Genomic DNA, 18,369 nt, shown 5'->3' with positions numbered 1-18,369 from the left:
AGTATGGGCCGGGCGCGGTGGCTCAAGCCTGTAATCCCAGCACTTTGGGAGGCCGAGACGGGCGGATCACGAGGTCAGGAGATCGAGACCATCCTGGCTAACACGGTGAAACCTCGTCTCTACTAAAAGAATACAAAAAAACTAGCCGGGCGAGGTAGCGGGCGCCTGTAGTCCCAGCTACTCGGGAGGCTGAGGCAGGAGAATAGCGTAAACCCGGGAGGCGGAGCTTGCAGTGAGCTGAGATCCGGCCATTGCACTCCAGCCTGGGTGGCAGAGCGAGACTCCGTCTCAAAAAAAAAAAAAAAAAAAACAGTATGGCGATTCCTTAAGGATCTAGAACTAGAAATACCATATGACCCAGCCATCCCATTACTGGGTATATACCCAAAGGAGTATAAATCATGCAGCTATAAGGACACATGCACACGTATGTTTATTGCGGCACTATTCACAATAGCAAAGACTTGGAATCAACCCAAATGTCCATCAGTGACAGACTGGATTAAGAAAATGTGGCACATATACACCATGGAATACTATGGAGCCATAAAAAAGGATGAGTTTGTGTCGTTTTTAGGGACATGGATGCAGCTGGAAACCATCATTCTCAGCAAACTATCGCAAGAACAGAAAACCAAACACTGCATGTTCTCACTCATAGGTGGAAATTGAACAATGAGATCCCTTGGACTCTGGAAGGGGAACATCACACACCGGGGCCTATTATGTGGAGGGGGGAGGGGGGAGGGATGGCACTGGGAGTTATACCTGATGTAAATGATGAGTTGATGGGTGCTGATGAGTTGATGGGTGCAGCACACCAACATGGGAGAAGTATACATATGTAACAAACCTGCATGTTGTGCAATGTACCCTAGAACTTAAAGTATAATAATAATAAAAAAAAGAAATTACAAAGTTAAAAACAAGAATACTGGGTCTACACTGCTGAAAATGTACAATATTTTCATTCTGACCTTCTCCCTCCTCTAATCTTAGAAGGCACCATAATCTCTGCAGTCTACCCTCTGGAAGTAAGCACATGGCCTGCATAGCAGGTCAAAATTTGAAAAAAGTATGTTTCTCTGAGTAGAAAGCTTTAGCTTCTAAGAGGAGAGACAGAGAGTGAGACTTAAAAGGAAGAACTCCCTATATAATACACATTTAAACACACACACATTCAATCCACAACAAAACAGAATTCCTCTCTGCTCTGACAACCTCTAATTGAAGAGCAGAACATTTATTTTAAAGCATGACAGGTGAAAGGCTTGTTTAAAAATATAAATAAACATTAATTAGCTATAAACATGACAGCCACAGACGTGCTTCCTGCTGGGACCATCTGAGAGGTGGGTGAGAAACAGCTGAGCACTAAATGCTATTCACAGTGTTACAAAGCTCTCTAATGGGCTCAACATCACCTTTTAGTTACCTAGGAGGCTACATTTAATGAGTTCCCTGCTGGCAGCAGAAGCACTGCCACTCACTCAGCACTCAGGCCTGTCCTGTGCTGGTAAGATTTCCACTGCGATGAGATTAACTGTGACTCTGCCCAACTTCTGGCTCTTATGAAAATGTTTTCTGAAGCACTGGGAAGCCACTTTATGGTGGCTAGGAAGTTCCACCTGTTCTAGATACTATTCAGCCATTTGTCTATTGGTGAGTGGATTAATATGAACTCCCAGGACCAAAAAGAATGTGGTACTATGAGAAAAAGCAGTACCCTGAGAGTACTGAGCATTGCTAAGTACCAGACAAGTCATTCAGTTTATAGTGAATATGGCAATATTCACATATTGTGTAATTCCTCCACTCATCCATGTATCTGTCCACCCACTCACCTAGTCATCCATCATCCATCCATCCATCCAAGCACTTATCCATCCACCTACTCATCCACCCAATCTAGGCAGTCATTCATTTCTTCATTCACTTACATCATACATGTATAATTATGGTGCTAGGTGTCAGGGATACAAATAAAATTTTTTATTTAAGATTGTCTTTTTCTTTGAGGAACCCACATTTTACTTTGGTAGAAAGTAGAGTCAGGTCTACAGGGAAACTGGAGTGGTAGAAAATAGTAAGTACTGTAACAAAGGCCCATGTGAGCTGTTATAGGAACCTAGATGAAGGGTTGAGTCATTTTCTCTCAGGGTTATAGAAAAGCCAGAGATTAGAAGTACCATTTGAGCTGGACTTGCATGAAGAAGAGTTTCCCTTGGATTTTATTCTAGTAAGGCTGAGAAATATTCTTTCCTCAAATAATCGGTAGGCCTATGATCTCTTGGGGTTTCTGCCTTGTGAAATTGAAAGTCCGGGAGTTTTCTGTTCTTGGGGCTACTACACAGGACAAAGGAAAGGAAGCTTCTCATTTGATGGGTCGCAGAGATTCATTTGATATCACACAGACCTTCTTGTGACTCCATTCCCATTTTCTTTTTTTTTTACTATTATACTTTAAGTTCTAGAGTACATGTGCACAACGTGCAGGTTTGTTACATATGTATACTTGTCCCATGTTGGTGTGCTGCACCCATCAACTCATCAGCACCCATCAACTCATCATTTACATCAGGTATAAATCCCAGTGCCATCCCTCCCCCCTCCCCCATCCCCATAATAGGCCCCGGTGTGTGATGTTCCCCTTCCAGAGTCCAAGTGATTGATCTCATTGTTCAATTCCCACCTATGAGTGAGAACATGCGGTATTTGGTTTTCTGTTCTTGCAATAGTTTGCTGAGAATGATGGTTTCCAGCTGCATCCATGTCCCTACAAACAACACGAACTCATCCTTTTTTATGGCTCCATAGTATTCCATGGTGTATATGTGCCACATTTTTTTTTTCTTTTTGAGACAGAGTCTTGCTCTGTCCTCCAGGCTGGAGTACAGTGGCAGGATCTCGGCTCACCATGAGCTCCGCCTCCCGGGTTCACGCCATTCTCCTGCCTCAGCCTCCTGAGTAGCTGGGACTACAGGAGCCTGCCACCTCGCCCTGCTAGTTTTTTTGTATTTTTAGTAGAGACGGAGTTTCACCGTGTTAGCCAGGATGGTCTCGATCTCCTGACCTCGTGATCTGCCCGTCTCAGCCTCCCAAAGTGCTGGGATTACAGGCTTGAGCCACCGTGCCCGGCCACACATTTTCTTAATCCAGTCTGTCACTGATGGACATTTGGGTTGATTCCAAGTCTTTGCTATTGTGAATAGTGCCGCAATAAACATACGTGTGCATGTGTCCTTATAGCTGCATGATTTATAATCCTTTGGGTATATATCCAGTAATGGGATGGCTGGGTCATATGGTATTTCTAGTTCTAGATCCTTAAGGAATCGCCATACTGTTTTCCACAATGATTGAATCAGTTTACAATCCCACCAACAGTGTAAAACTGTTCCTATTTCTCCACATCCTCTCCAGCACCTGTTGTTTCCTGACTTTTTGATGATTGCCATTCTAACTGGTGTGAGATGGTATCTCATTGTGGTTTTGATTTGCATTTCTGTGATGGCGAGTGATGACGAGAATTTTTTCATGTGCCTGTTGGCTGTATGCATGTCTTCTTTTGAGAAATGTCTGTTCATATCCTTTGCCCACTTTTTGATGGGGTTGTTTGTTTTTTTCTCGTAAATTTGTTTGTGTTCTTTGTAGGTTCTGGATGTTAGCCCTTAGTAGGTTGCCTGTTCACTCTGATGGTAGTTTCTTTTGCTGTGCAGAAGCTCTTTAGTTTCATTAGATCGCATTTGTGAATTTTGGCTTTTGTTGCCGTTGCTTTTGGTGTTTTAGACATGAAGTCCTTGCCCATGCCTATGTCCTGAATGCTATTACCTAGGTTTTCTTCTAGGGTTTTTATGGTTTTAGGTCTAACATTTAAGTCTCTAATCCATCTTGAATTAATTTTCATATAAGGAGTAAGGAAAGGATCCAGTTTCAGCTTTCTACTTATGGCTAGCCAATTTTCCCAGCACCATTTATTAAATAGGGAATCCTTTCCCCATTTCTTGTTTTTGTCAGGTTTGTCAAAGATCAGATGGCTGTAGATGTGTGGTATTATTTCTGAGGGCTCTGTTCTGTTCCATTGGTCTATATCTCTGTTTTGGTACCAGTACCATGCTGTTTGGTTATTATGCGCCCAATACAGGAGCACCCAGATTCATAAAGCAAGTCCTTAGAGACTTACAAAGAGACTTAGACTCCCATGCAATAATAATGGGAGACTTCAATACCCCACTGTCAACATTAGACAGATCAACGAGACAGAAAGTTTACAAGGATATCGAGGAATTGAACTCAACTCTGCACCAAGTGGACCTAATAGACATCTACAGAACTCTCCACCCCAAATCAACAGAATAGACATTCTTCTCAGCACCACATCACACTTATTCAAAAATTGACCACATAGTTGGAAGTAAAGCACTCCTCAGCAAATGTAAAAGAACAGAAATTATTCACAAACTGTCTCTCAGACCACAGTGCAATCAAACTAGAACTCAGGACTAAGAAAGTCAATCAAAACCACTCAACTACATGGAAACTGAACAACCTGCTCCTGAATGACTACTGGGTACATAACAAAATGAAGGCAGAAATGAAGATGTTCTTTGGAACCAATGAGAACAAAGATACAACACACCAGAATCTCTGGGACACATTTAAAGCAGTGTGTAGAGGGAAATTTATAGCACTAAATGCTCACAAGAGAAAGCAGGAAAGATCTAAAATTGACACCGTAACATCACAATTAATAGAACTGGAGGAGCAAGAGCAAACACATTCAAAAGCTAGCAGAAGGCAAGAAATATCTAAGATCAGAGCAGAATTGAAGGAGATAGAGACACAAAAAGCCCTCCAAAAAATCAATGAATCCAGGAGCTGGTGTTTTGAAAAGATCAACAAAATTGATTGACTGCTAGCAAGACTAATAAAGAAGAAAAGAGAGAAGAATCAAATAGATGCAATAAAAAATGATAAAGGGGATATCACCACCGATCCCACAGAAATACAAACTACCATCAGAGAATAGTATAAACACCTCTATGCAAATCAACTAGAAAATCTAGAAGAAATGCATAATTTCCTGGACACTTACACTCTCCCAAGACTAAACCAGGAAGAAGTTGAATCCCTGAATAGACCAATAGCAGGCTCTGAAATTGAGGCAATAATTAATAGCCTACCAACCAAAAAAAGTCCAGGACCAGACGGATTCACAGTTGAATTCTACCAGAGTTACAAGGAGGAGCTGGTACCATTCCCTCTGAAACTATTCCAATCAATAGAAAAAGAGGGAATCCTCCCTAACTCATTTTATGAGGCCAACATCATCCTGATACCAAAGCCTGGCAGAGACACAACAAAAAAAGAGAATTTTAGACCAATATCCCTGATGAACATCGATGCAAAAATCCTCAATAAAATACTGGCAAACTGAATCCAGTAGCACATCAAAAAGCTTATCCACCATGATCAAGTGGAATTCATCCCTGGGATGCAAGGCTGGTTCAATAAACAAAAATCAGTAACCGTAATCCAGCATATAAACAGAACCAAAGACAAAAACCACATGATTATCTCAACAGATGCAGAAAAGGCCTTTGACAAAATTCAACAGCCCTTCATGCTAAAAACACTCAATAAATTCTGTATTGATGGAACATATCTCAAAATAATAAGAGCTATTTATGACAAACCCACAGCCAATATCATACTGAATGGGCAAAAACTGGAAGCATTCCCTTGGAAAACTGGCACAAGACAGGGATGCCCTCTCTCACCACTCCTAGTCAACATGGTGTTGGAAGTTCTGGCTAGGGCAATCAGGCAAGAGAAAGAAATAAAGGGAATTCAGTTAGGAAAAGAAGAAGTCAAATTGTCCCTGTTTGCAGATGACATGATTGTATATTTAGAAAACCCCATCATCTCAGCCCAAAATCTCCTTAAGCTGATAAGCAACTTCAGCAAAGTCTCAGGATACAAAATCAACGTGCAAAAATCACAAGCATTCTTATACACCAGTAACAAACAGAGAGCCAAATCATGAATGAACTTCCATTCACAATTGCTTCAAAGAGAATAAAATACCTAAGAATCCAACTTACAAGAGATGTAAAGGAGAACTACAAACCACTGCTCAGTGAAATAAAAGAGGACACAAACAAATGGAAGAACATTCCATGCTCATATATAGGATGAATCAATATTGTAAAAATGGCCATACTGCCCAAGGTAATTTATAGATTCAATGCCATTCCCATCAAGCTACCAATGACTTTCTTCACAGAATTGGAATAAAGTACTTTAAACTTCATATGAAATGAAAAAAGAGCCCGCATTGCCAAGACAATCCTAAGTCAAAAGAACAAAGCTGGAGGCATCACGCTACCTGACCCCATTTTCTTTAACCCAGGTTTTCTGTCTCTTTTGTTTGTTAGAGAGTCCAGATGTTAGATACAGACACAGCAAAGTTTTGTATATATTTATACACTGGAATATCATTCAGTAACCAAAATCAGAACCAAACCAAAAAAATGAACTATGATATAGTCAATAACATGGGTGGATCTCATAAACATTATATCGAGTGAAAGAAGCTAGACACTAAAGACTACATACTCTATACTCTAAGTGTCTATTTATACAAAGTATAAGATCAGTAAAAGTAATTTATGAGGACATAAATTGAACAGTGGTTGCCTCTGAGGAAGAGCATTGAATAATAGGGGCCGGGAGGGAACTTTATAGGTTAGTGGAGATGTTCAATATCAGGATCAGAGCCGGTTACACAAAAACTCATTGAACTATATATTCAGGATCTGTGTTTTTCACTCTAGGTACACACTTACCTAAATACAGAAAACTTAAAGCAAAGTCACAGAGATTTAAAATGCAATGAGGAGACAAAGGGGGCTCCCCTAAATGAAGCTGACTAGCATACAGACATGTGAGTCAAGGAAAACAGTTTTCTCAGGACAGAGCAGAAAGGTTGTAGAGGAAGATCTGTTTAGAGGTCAGAAAAATCCAGCCAGAGAGAAGGCATATAAGCAAAGAAGCCCAAAGATGCAGACAAGCTCTACAATCAGCTAGCAGAGGGCATTGAACCAATTCCCCTTTGTGGAGCTCCCCCTAAAAGCCAAGAGACTCATGGCCAAGGGGGCACATGAGGACAGTCGGGGACATCCTTGAAAGTGGAAGAAAGCTCTTAGGTTACTACAGCAAGCTCCTGGGGAGGCAGGTGGGACAGCATCTATTGAGCTGCCATATTGCAGCTGGCCTGGCCCCTGTGCTGTTCAAGTAATTGGGGCTTTGGAATTAGGAGTGGGATCGATTCCTATCCTCTTGGCTCTCACTATGTGAGTGCATTTTGGTAAAGGGATTTCAGTGCTCTTTGAAGAGCACATTGATTTCTGTTTATAACTCACACAAACTGGGCTGCATTCTGCCAGAGGACAGGGTGGGCATATTTTGCTTTTGTCTTTCTCTGGGGCCCATTGGAATAGAATTTTTAGCTACTTAAATGATTTTTCTTGTTTTGTTTTGTCCCTCTGGCATATGTTTTGGGTTAATCAGCTTCTTTTAAAAGAAGCACGAAAGGGGAGGAAAATAAGGATGGCATATTAATTTCTATAACCCTTGTCGCCAAGGGCCTCAAGATATTTCATACACATGGTTTATTTCCACTTCATTCCTTAGCAGTAGCAGAAGAACAAGTGTTATTTTTGCTTATTTTCATGACTCATGTTAAGGTACCACATCTAGAATTTCCCTTTTTTTGTTTTTGTTTCTTTTTGCATTTGAGGATATGGTAGGAAAAGAACAAACACTCCTGTTCTATAGTCAGGAAGAGGGACAGAATACCCATAAAGGTCTTAAATTGAAAATATTTCAGTTTCATTCCATATTCTTTTATTTGGAATTGTTCCCATGCTATCATAATAAAGATTAAATAAGTCTTCTTTACCATACCAGAAACCAAGTTTTGTGTATATTTTTACTGATACAAATAATTTACATTTAATTGCTTCAGTTTCTTGATAAATTTTAGTGAAAAGCAAACGGCATTTTTTCTCTTGCTCTCAACAGTGTCTTCAATGCAGTTTCTGTGTAACACAAGAGCTGAATATCTGGGATATTCTTTTTTTTTTTTTTTTTTTTTTTTTTTTGAGATGGAGTCTTGCTCTGTCACTTGGCTGGAGTGCAGTGGCATGATCTCAGTTCACTGCAACCTCTGCCTCCCAGGTTCAAGCAATTCTCCTGCCTCAGCTTCCTGAGTAGCTGGGACTACAGGCGCATACCACCACATGGACCCAGCTAATTTTTGTACTTTTAGTAGAAACGGAGTTTCACCATGTTGGCCAGGATGGTCTCTATCTCTTGACCTCATGATCTGCCCGCCTCGGCCTCCCAAAGTGCTGGGGTTACAGGTGTGAGTCACTGTGCCTGGCCAAAAATCTGGGATATTCTTAGAGGAAGGACAAGTCAGGATTTTCAAAGAAGTCTAAACAAATTTCTTATGTTTTTTTTTGTTGTGGGATGGAATGAAGTGAGGAGATGGAGGGGAGGGGAAAATAGGAGGGTAACCGCTTGGATCATGTTCCTCATCAGCCTTTGTGAAGGTACCTCTGCCCAGAGCTGATGGAAATGGGGGAAAGCAGGAAACACATGGAGACAGGGCCAGAAGGACTAGTTTTGCCATTAGGCTGCTCTCTGTGAAGGCCAGAAGTGAAAACAGAGGCTTCCAATGAAGACACGGAAGAGACTTGTGCATGTCTAAGGAAAACTAATCTGGTAAACACAGCAAGGTAGCAGTGATCATGGCCAAGGGCATTGGACATAGGACTTAAAGTTCTTATCCCAGACAGTGAGGGTTGCCCAGAGCAAAGCATGGTCCATCCTTTGGGGTCAAGGCAATAAACAGTTCTCAGGTAAGCGAATCAGAAATAGAGGCAAAAACCAAGGCAAACCAGGACTGAGTAGGCGTGGTGCTAGGTCAGTATTCAGTCCCCAGACTACTCCAAGGGTTTACCCAGACAACATAGAAGCCCTGTTATAGGTCAAAAAGACTAGTCTGAATCCCACATTACGGTGAAGACAGAGGTCCCAAAAACCATCTGCTCTGATTGAGCTTGGTACACCAAATAGATTAAGGCTTTTGCCTCGAGAACTTCAGTACCTGCAACTGAGAGAGACAGATGGCAAAGGCCTCTCAGGCTGATAGGTTGCAGGGATTGTATAGAAAGGTGACATCCAGAGTGCTGCTTCTCTCCCTTCAATATCTGAAACTGGGGAAAGGGAACAGATTTAACTCCTGAGCAATCTGCCAGGAACTCACTGCATAAGTGCCTTCTCAGGGCAATAGGCTTACCGCTCATGGAGGGAGGGCTGGCCAGAGATAGAGAGTGGAAAAACGCAAGAGCAAGGCCACTCACTTTCAAATACACTAATTGAGAGTTTTGTTGTATTGTTCTTCATCACTGATCCATCAAATGCTTTAAAATGTTTTGTTTGGAAAACTTTTAGAACCATGCTGATTAGAGTTTAAGATATCACACTTCACTTTTTAATGGGTAGCCACAGGCAAGTTGCTTAACCTCCTTTAACTTTAGAAGAAATTGAACCTCATCTCTATATTTGGATAACATCCTCCTTTTGGGACTTCTTATGCTGATTATAGAGGAGTGTAAAATCTCAGCATGGTGACTGGCACGTATATGGCATTCAAATAAATAATAGACATTAAAATCATGACTTATCAGAAGGGCATTAGATGCAAAACAAAGCCACATATTAGGTTGTATGTTTTTGGGTTGATTTACAGGAGCTCTTTCAATGTAACTGAAATATTTTGGAAAGAAGAACATTATAATACATGATACTGAGATGAGATGGCCAAAAACCTCCCCCAGTGTAAAGGGTCCCACTCTGGGCAGTCTCATGAGCAGTTGGTTATTGATACATTCTGTTGAGTTTAATGGGAAATTTTTCTCCCCTAAGTGATCTTTGGAGGGGGCCAAGACTGACCTATAAGTAAAGACTGCTTTTCTAAGGCCATATAGAAACTTTGGCCCACAATGGCCCAATTTAAGTGAAAGTCTGAGTCTTTCACTTTGGGAAAGGAAACAGAGCATAAAATCCCCCTTCAGGTGGTTGTAGGAATAAATTCTGCACGTGACTACTGTGGTTAACCTCAGCTAGGACTGGATGTTGCTGATGACACAGATGAAGCCCTTACTAAGAAGAGAGTATGGCTATCAATAATAAGACTGGGAAATGTGGTCTTGCAAATTGACCTCTTGGAAGGTAGCTGAACATGTCACCAATATCATTTCCCTCATAGAGATGTTAACTCCATTTAGGAACTTGGGCTGAATGCCATCTGCACAATATTGTGCACAAGCTGGAACCTCCAGGGCTTTAGTGAGCCTCGGTTGGTTTAATTGGACACATTGCTGTTTTGGGTTTCCATCATATTCTCCAGAATATATCTCCTCTAGGCTTCAGCCTTGCCTTCATTTTCCTGTGGCAATGGTATAAATAATGCAAATGTCTTGATACTGGGAAGTAGGAATGAGACCCAGATGTCAGGAATGGAAAACACAGCAGCTTACATTGGCAAAGCAGAGCAGTAAACACAATCAGGAATAGGTGAGCCCTGGGGAAAAGGGGAATGGCTAAGGCAGAGGTGTTTGAGAGGGAGAGGGTAACTTCTTGAACAAGGGGGACCTATTAACTTGTAGAGGAACCAGAATGGGATCAAGGAAGAAAGAGATGAGGAGTGCATGTGAGGAGCATGGCAATCTGGTCCTCATCAACTTCTCTGCTGAGCAAGAAATCATGGAACTCATGTTTGCATTAACTAAATTAACCTTGTAATTTAGCTCAGACAAGAATGCACTGGAAAAGGTCCTAGGGAGATGCATAATCCAATCCACACCATATACTTTCCTGATGAAGAAACTGAGACACAGAGAGGGGAATTGGTTTAGCCAAAGGCCAAAAGTTCAAAACTAAACACTGCAGCTCAAAGGAAACTAGATGAAACTATACTAAGTCTTCAATTCTGAATTTCTTCCTATGTTGCTTGCCTTTGGGGAAAAGCACAATCATTGCCTATTTACTTAATCTGGAAATCTGGAGTTATTCCTAACCTCTTCTGCTCTTAGCGTCTAAATCCATTTAGTCTCCAACTCCTGTAGATTTGACTTCTTTACTCTCACAAAACTTCTTTTCTTCATATACTTATGTCTGGTGCCTTAAGCTAGGCCCTTCTCATCTCACTTGCCTTGTCTCAGTCCCTCCCATCTTAACACTTCTGTTCTAATGATCTGATCATCTTGCTCCTTCTTGCTTAAATAGTTTAAAGCCTCCTTCACCACTTTCAAGAAAATGTCTCAACATCCTAGAATGTTGTACAAGTGCATTAATGATCTGACCACAGCCCACTGCTATAGATACCTAACTTATTCTCCTTTCACTCTCCCCTCTTATTCCTAATTATTGTAATACCTCAGATCCATGGATCCTTCTCGCTCTTTTGTCATTTGCTTGGATAGTTCTCACTCAGTAAGGTTCGTCTTATGTATAACCTCCCTTGAGAATCCCAGAAGCATCACATAGCACATTTCCAAGGTGCTGCTCCCTTGGAGTGCAATGTGAATGTTGCCCGCTAGAAGTGTGCAACTGTTCTTATTGGGTTCCCAGAGAACACTGCTTATCTCTACTTCAGCTCTTCTCTCATGGTAATACAATGACCTATTGGCTTGTGGTATAATATAAGCAAATCAGCTTCTAGATGAGGTAATATAGAAATGAAAAGTGTTTTAAAACGTTGCCTCTGGGTTAGGGCAAACTGGGGCTACAATATTTATTCACATAATAACAATACAAACTTGGGCAAATTACTTATTTTATCTGGAATTCAGTGTTCTCGGCTGCAAAATGGGCATAATAATAGCACCTACTTCATCATGGGATAATCTAGATTAAGTTTTTAGCATGCTATTTAGAGTCTTCAATGAATTAACTATTGTTGCTATTATTATTATTATGGAGAACAGTGCTGTGTTATATAAAAATTTTAACTTCTCCTGTTACATAGCAGGTACCCAGTAAACATTTGTTGAATCAACTGATCAATAACAAGATAGGGCTATTGAGGCTGGGAGCGGTGGCTCACGCTTGTAATCCTAGCACTTTGGGAGGCTGAGGTAGGAAGACTGATGAGGCTCAGGAGTTTGAGACCAGCCTGAGCAACATGGCAAAACCCTGTCTCTACTTAAAATACAAAAAGATTAGCTGAGCATGGTGGCAGGCGCCTGTAGTCCCGGCTACTCAGGAGGCTGAGCCACGAGAATCGCTTGAACCTGGGAGGCGGAGGTTGCAGTGAGCTGAGATTGGGTCATTGCACTCTAGTCTGAGTGAGACTCTGTCTTAAAAAAAATAAATAGAGCTATTTATTAATCCATAAATATTGTATTAGAAACAGTTTCTGCTTACCTGTTAAAGAATTTTGCTGAAAAGAAGTTTAAGTATGAAATCTTACGGTAGAAAAGAAAAAGCTTCCTCAACTTAAATAACTTGATAATTGCCTTGTAATTGCACCCTGCAATTTGGAGAAACACATGTTTCTTAGAATTAACAGGCATTTATTTTTAGGGATATCATTTGAGCAACAGGCAGAACAATGTCTCTTTCTCCTTCACTCTGAATCTTCTGTGGCTACTAGAACTCACAGGGCTTAACTGTGTTTATTCCTGCAGGTGAATAGCTCTATAATTTGTCATTTACTTCCTCTTTCAGAGTCTATAAGGATCAGGGAGGAAGAAAAGCTATTTTCTGCAGTTGAATTTAGCATTTAAGGAGTGCCTGTCACCAAGGAGGCATAGCTTCTGGCTTTATTGAGAAATCTGTTGCTAAGACAGTTTTAATTTGTTTGCACACTTTTCATAAGAATGGTGAGTGTTTATTCACAGAGAGAAACTGAGATGTAAGAGTTAAAAGTTGGTGGAAAATTAATGATCGTAGAGGATTAAACCTCAAACAAGTATTTTATTTGTTTCTTTCGACTAGAGGCTTTCAAAGTAAGGTCCTGGGACCCGGGCATCAGCATCACCTGGAAACTTGATAGAAATGCAAATTTTAGGGCTCTACCCAGACGTACTTGAATCACAGATTTGCCAGCGTGTGGCTCAGCAGTCTGCTTTAACAATACCTCCAGGTTATTCTGATGTATATTAATATTTGAGACCCATCCTGGGCAATATAGGAAGATCCTGTCTCTACAAAAATATTTTAAAAATTAGTCAGGTATTGTGTCGCTGGCCTGTAGTCCTAGCTACTTGGGAGGCTAAGGCAGGAGGATAACTTGAGCCCAGGATTTCGAAGGTTGCAGTGGGCCATGATTGCACCACTGCACTCTCAGCTTGGGTGGAAGAGACTATGTCTCAAAAGAAAAAAAAAAAAAAAAAAAAAGAAAGAGAGAGAGAGAGAGAGACCCACTGCTCTAAAGTGTAGAATAGGACATCATGCAGGCCTCCACATATCAATAGCACTAGCAACTGAGGAGACTAGCTTTCCCCGCTGGAAAATTCTGTAATAACATCACCTGGAACAGATGCCTCTAGAGAGGGAGCCCATTTTTTTCAAGACCCACAACAACTACCTCATGTTGCCTCCTGATCTCCTAACTAGAATCAAGTATCGGCATGATCCTAGAAGATAAGTACATGCTGTTACCCAAAAAGAAATAGCTTGCACACAAAAGAATGACAAGATTTGATAATATATGTCATTAGAAACCTGGGCAACATGTGTAGGAATATTCTAATAAGGGCAGACATTCACTAGATTTGGCTGACTTCATTGACATGAGTATACATCTAGAGATTCTAAATTTAATTTGTTAGCTTGAGCAGCCAGAAATGGATCTAACAGCTTAATTGGTCGGTTGAATGAATGTTGTGCTCAACAATAGTCTACATTTAGTAAGCTCAAGATTCCAGAGCTTTGCTGGCATAATGTAGGGGAGAGTATGCAAAGTCTCTAGGAGATAGAAATGTATACTGAGTTTATCCTGTCTGTGAGAGGGCTCAGAAGACACTCCCTCCATGAAGCAATGAGAAATACATTAGTGTCTTCATCCTTGACAAACTCTGTAGTTGTTCTCCTCTGAAAGCCAGGTTTGTAGGGAATGCCACCATTTAGATTTTTTTTTTTTTTTTTTTTTGAGACAGAGTTTTGTTCTTTTTACCCAGGCTGTAGTGCAATGGCACGATCTCGGCTCACTGCAACCTCTACCTCCCAGGTTCAAGTGATTCTCCTGCCTCAGCCTCCTGAGTAGCTGGGATTACAGGCACCTGCCACCACGCCTGGCCAATTGTTTGTATTTTTAGTAGAGATGGGTTTTCACCATGTTGGCCAGGCTGGTCTCAAAATGATCCACCTCAGGTGATCCACCTGGCTGGGCTTCCCAAAGTGCTGGGATTTACAGGAGTGAGCCACTGTGCCCGGCAAGATGGGGGTCTTTGATTTCATGGAGATTATACAATCCCAGAGTACAGAGGCCAAGTGGTAACACTTAACCACCAAAGACAGGAGGGACACATCAACCATCGTATCTCTTTTTATCCCAGATAATTCTTCTTGTTCTGATGTCTATTTTATCTGACAATTAATATAGCTACTCTAGCATTCTTTTGTTTTGTATTTGCATAGTATATTTTACATCCTTTTACTTTCAACTTGTCTGTGTCTTAAAATGAACTTCGTGTGGACAGAATATATTTGATCTTTCTTATTTATCCAATCTGATACTCTTTACCTTTTAATTAGTGTGTTTTGATCATTTACAATAAGTAAGATTATTGATATGTTTGGGTTGAAATTTACCATTTTGCTGTTTTCTATTTTTTCTTGTGTTCTTAGAGGTTCCTATCTTTTCTGCTTTCTCTTTTATTCATTGAGCATTTTTATGATCCCAATATATGTCAACATTTGAATTATTATTTATGCCCCTTAAAAGGTTAAAATGCTAAAAGTAATTTAGCATTTGCCCTATTGTTTACAGTATCTATCTTTAATTAATTAGAGTCTACCTTGAGATAACATACTGCTTCATCGCTACTACAAGGACTTTATAACAGTATATGACCATTTATTTTTCTCACATTTTATAATATGATTGTGACACATTTCCTTTTTTTTTTTTTTTTTTTTTTTTTTGAGACGGCGTCTCGCTCTTTCACCTAGGCTGGAGTGCAGTGGCCGGATCTCTGCTCACTGCAAGCTCCGCCTCGCTGGTTTACGCCATCTCCTGCCTCAGCCTCCCCAGTAGCTGGGACTACAGGCGCCCGCCACCACGCCCGGCTAATTGTTTGTATTTTTTTTTTTAATAGAAACAGGGTTTCACCATGTTAGCCAGGATGGTCTCGATCTCCTGACCTCGTGATCCGCCCGTCTCGGCCTCCCAAAGTGCTGGGTTACAGGCTTGAGCCACCGTGCTCAGCCCGATACATTTACTTTTATATATGCTATAAACATGCACTGTATTGCTACTATTTTTTTAGGCTGTCAGTTTTGTTTTAGAGAAATTAAAAAAAGAAAAAAAAATATTTTCTTTTACTGTCATGTGTTTCATTTCCATTCTTTTAATATTTTGATTCAAAGAGACTGTGATTTTTTGAGACCAAAATGATCTTTGGACCCCAAACTTCTACATCAGGAATTGGAGCAGTTAGCAGTTTTGCCTTCAAGTGGGTCATGTTGTCCAATGCCCTTTTCATGCATGGCCAAGAAAGATACAGGAAAAATAAGTACCTCCCAAGGAAAGAGTAAATATTTGTAGAAAAAATAATACTCTACAGCTGCTGACAGGGAGCAGAACCAGGGTCTAATCAACCAACTAGCCCTACCCAAAGGATGCAGGCATTTCACAATGCCTGGATGAGAGCATTACAGAATTGTTATGAACCAGTGACTGCTATACCCATCTTATTCATCACCTTTGAAACATAAGTGTTACTGGGGATATTGTTTCCTCATTCAACCATTGTAGGTAGATGAACAGAAAACAGATGACTTGCCTTTTTGTTCATAGATAAGGAGAAGGCATTCACAGGATATAGAAACTATAACGGAATTTGGGCTGAGATTGATACTGTGATGGAATGGGCTCTTTAGGGGTATCTTCCTTGGGGAATAGGTAAGTATATTTTGTATGTGGAAGGGAGGGAAACAAATATTTAGACTAGGAGAAGAGATTATTCTAATGCTTAGCTTTTGTTGTATAACAAATCACAGCAAAACTTAGTGGCTTAAACAAAAGCTATGCATTATGATTCCTCTGCTCTGAGCCAAGTTGGCTAGGACTAGATGGTCTAAGATAAATTCATTCACATACCTGGTGGTTGGCTTGACATGTCAGCTGGGTCAATTGGGATGACTTTGCAGATTCTCATCATCCAGCAGCCCAGTGCAGGTTTACTCACATGACTGTTGATGCAAGGTTCCTGGGAACAGCAAGATAGCGAACCCCTTACTATGCCTCAGCTTGCATCATATTTGCTCACTGTTATTGACCAAAAGGTGCTACATGGCTGTATTAGTCTGTTCTTATGCTGCTAATAAAGACATATGTGAGAGTAGGAGTTTATAAAGGAAAGAGGTTTAATTGGCTCACAGTTCCACATGGCTGGGGAGGCGTCATATTTGTGGTGGAGGGCAAATGAGGGGCAAGGTCACATCTTACATGGCAGCAGGCAAGACAGCGAATACAGGGGAATTCCCCTTTATAAAACTATCAGGTCTCATGATACTTATTCACTATCAGGAGAACAGCATGGGAAAGACCTGCCCCCATGATTTAATTGCCTCCACCTGGACCTGCTCTTGACATGTGGAAATTATTATAATTCAAGGTGAGATCTGGGTGGGAACACAGCCAAACCATATCAATGGCTAAGCACATATTCAAGAGGTAAAGAAAATGTACTTCACCTATTGATGAAGATGGAACATAGTCTATTGAAAACGGTCATGCATACAAGAATAAAAATAAAGTTGTGGTCATTTTTTAGATTTTATTATTTTTCTCCATTATTAGCATCTCTCCTTATAATAAGATTTTGCATCACTGCACTTGTCTTATGATTTGCAGAACCTCCCTGTAAGAGGAATGTACTTTCCCATACCACTGATAAAATTGGTTATGTGATTTTCCTTGATCAGTGTACTGTAAGCAGTTATGATATTTGCTGCACTTCAGTAGAAGCTTTAATGGCCATTACCTGATTCTACCTTTGACCGTTTTTCTTCTCTACCACAAGAATAGCATGTTTCAAATTAGGGCTTTTTTAGCCTGGATCCTAGAATGAAGAAAACGTACAAAGCAGAGTCTTAGCTGATCTCTAGTATGAATGAAAAGTAATCCTTTGTTTGATAAGCACTTTGTATTTTGATGGTCATTCTTTACCACGTTGGAACCTAGAGAAAAATTAGAGTGATTGATTAGCTTCTGTTTTAGTATATTTCACCGATTCCTTTTAGATGGATCTTTCCTTTTGATTTATATTTTAATTTTTTTTAACCTTCAAGTTTAGGGGTATGAGTACAGATTTGTTGCATAGGTAAACTTGTGTCATGGAGCTTTGTTGTACAGACTATTTTCTCACCCAGATATTAAGCCTAGTAACTGTTAGTTATTTTTCCTGATCCTCTCCCTCCTCCCACTCTCCACCCTCTGAAATGCCCCAACATGTTTTTCTCCTCTATATGTCCATGTGTTCTCATCCAATTGTTTAAAATGCTCATAGATATCTTAAAATGCCCTTGTTCCTATTTTCTTTTCCAGGTTTGCCCATGCCTCCTACCCAGTCACAAGTAAATTTATCAAAAGAGCTATACATGACTTATGTTTCTTCATATTCTGTTCACTCCTAAGACCCTTACAGTCTACATTCTCCCCTGATAACTCCATCAATACAATCAATGCCACTCTTGCCAAAGACACCAATGATCCCCACATGGCTGGTTCTGCTAACTCAACAGCATCCATCTGAGAAAGTTGACACTTTAAACTTTATTTGAGCAGTGGAACATGAGTAGATATTATTTAAGTGGATTTAAGAAACCAATGACCTGACCTGGTTTTATTTTCTCCTTTGTTGGGCTATTGTAGGTTTTCTGTGACTTCCATGGCCACTCCCAAAAGAAGAATGTGTTCCTTTATGGCTGTAGCATCAAGGAAACCTTGTGGCAAGCAGAATGCACTGTAGGCACATCTACTATCCTAGAGGATGTCAACTACAGGGTAAGCCGCTGTGGGGAATGACACCAGATATGCTGTGTTCATATTCTTTATTCTTACCTTTA

General features: G+C 40.5%; 1 protein-coding gene across 1 annotated transcript in view; it reads left to right on the top strand.

Annotated features, from left to right (window-relative positions):
- LOC117070259 (cytosolic carboxypeptidase 4-like) overlaps window positions 1-18,369 on the top strand; it is a 403,714-nt gene that overhangs the window by 10,659 nt on the left and 374,686 nt on the right. The window contains exon 2 of the mRNA XM_033189113.1: window positions 18,176-18,307. The gene's annotated coding sequence lies outside the window, so the exon portion shown is untranslated. The remainder of the gene's footprint in view (window positions 1-18,175; window positions 18,308-18,369) is intronic.

Source organism: Trachypithecus francoisi, unplaced genomic scaffold (assembly GCF_009764315.1).
Source record: "Trachypithecus francoisi isolate TF-2019V2 unplaced genomic scaffold, Tfra_2.0 Lachesis_group3, whole genome shotgun sequence".
Lineage (NCBI taxonomy): Eukaryota > Metazoa > Chordata > Mammalia > Primates > Cercopithecidae > Trachypithecus > Trachypithecus francoisi.
Note: the sequence above shows the minus strand (reverse complement) of the source record. Positions and strands in the feature narration are given on the sequence as shown.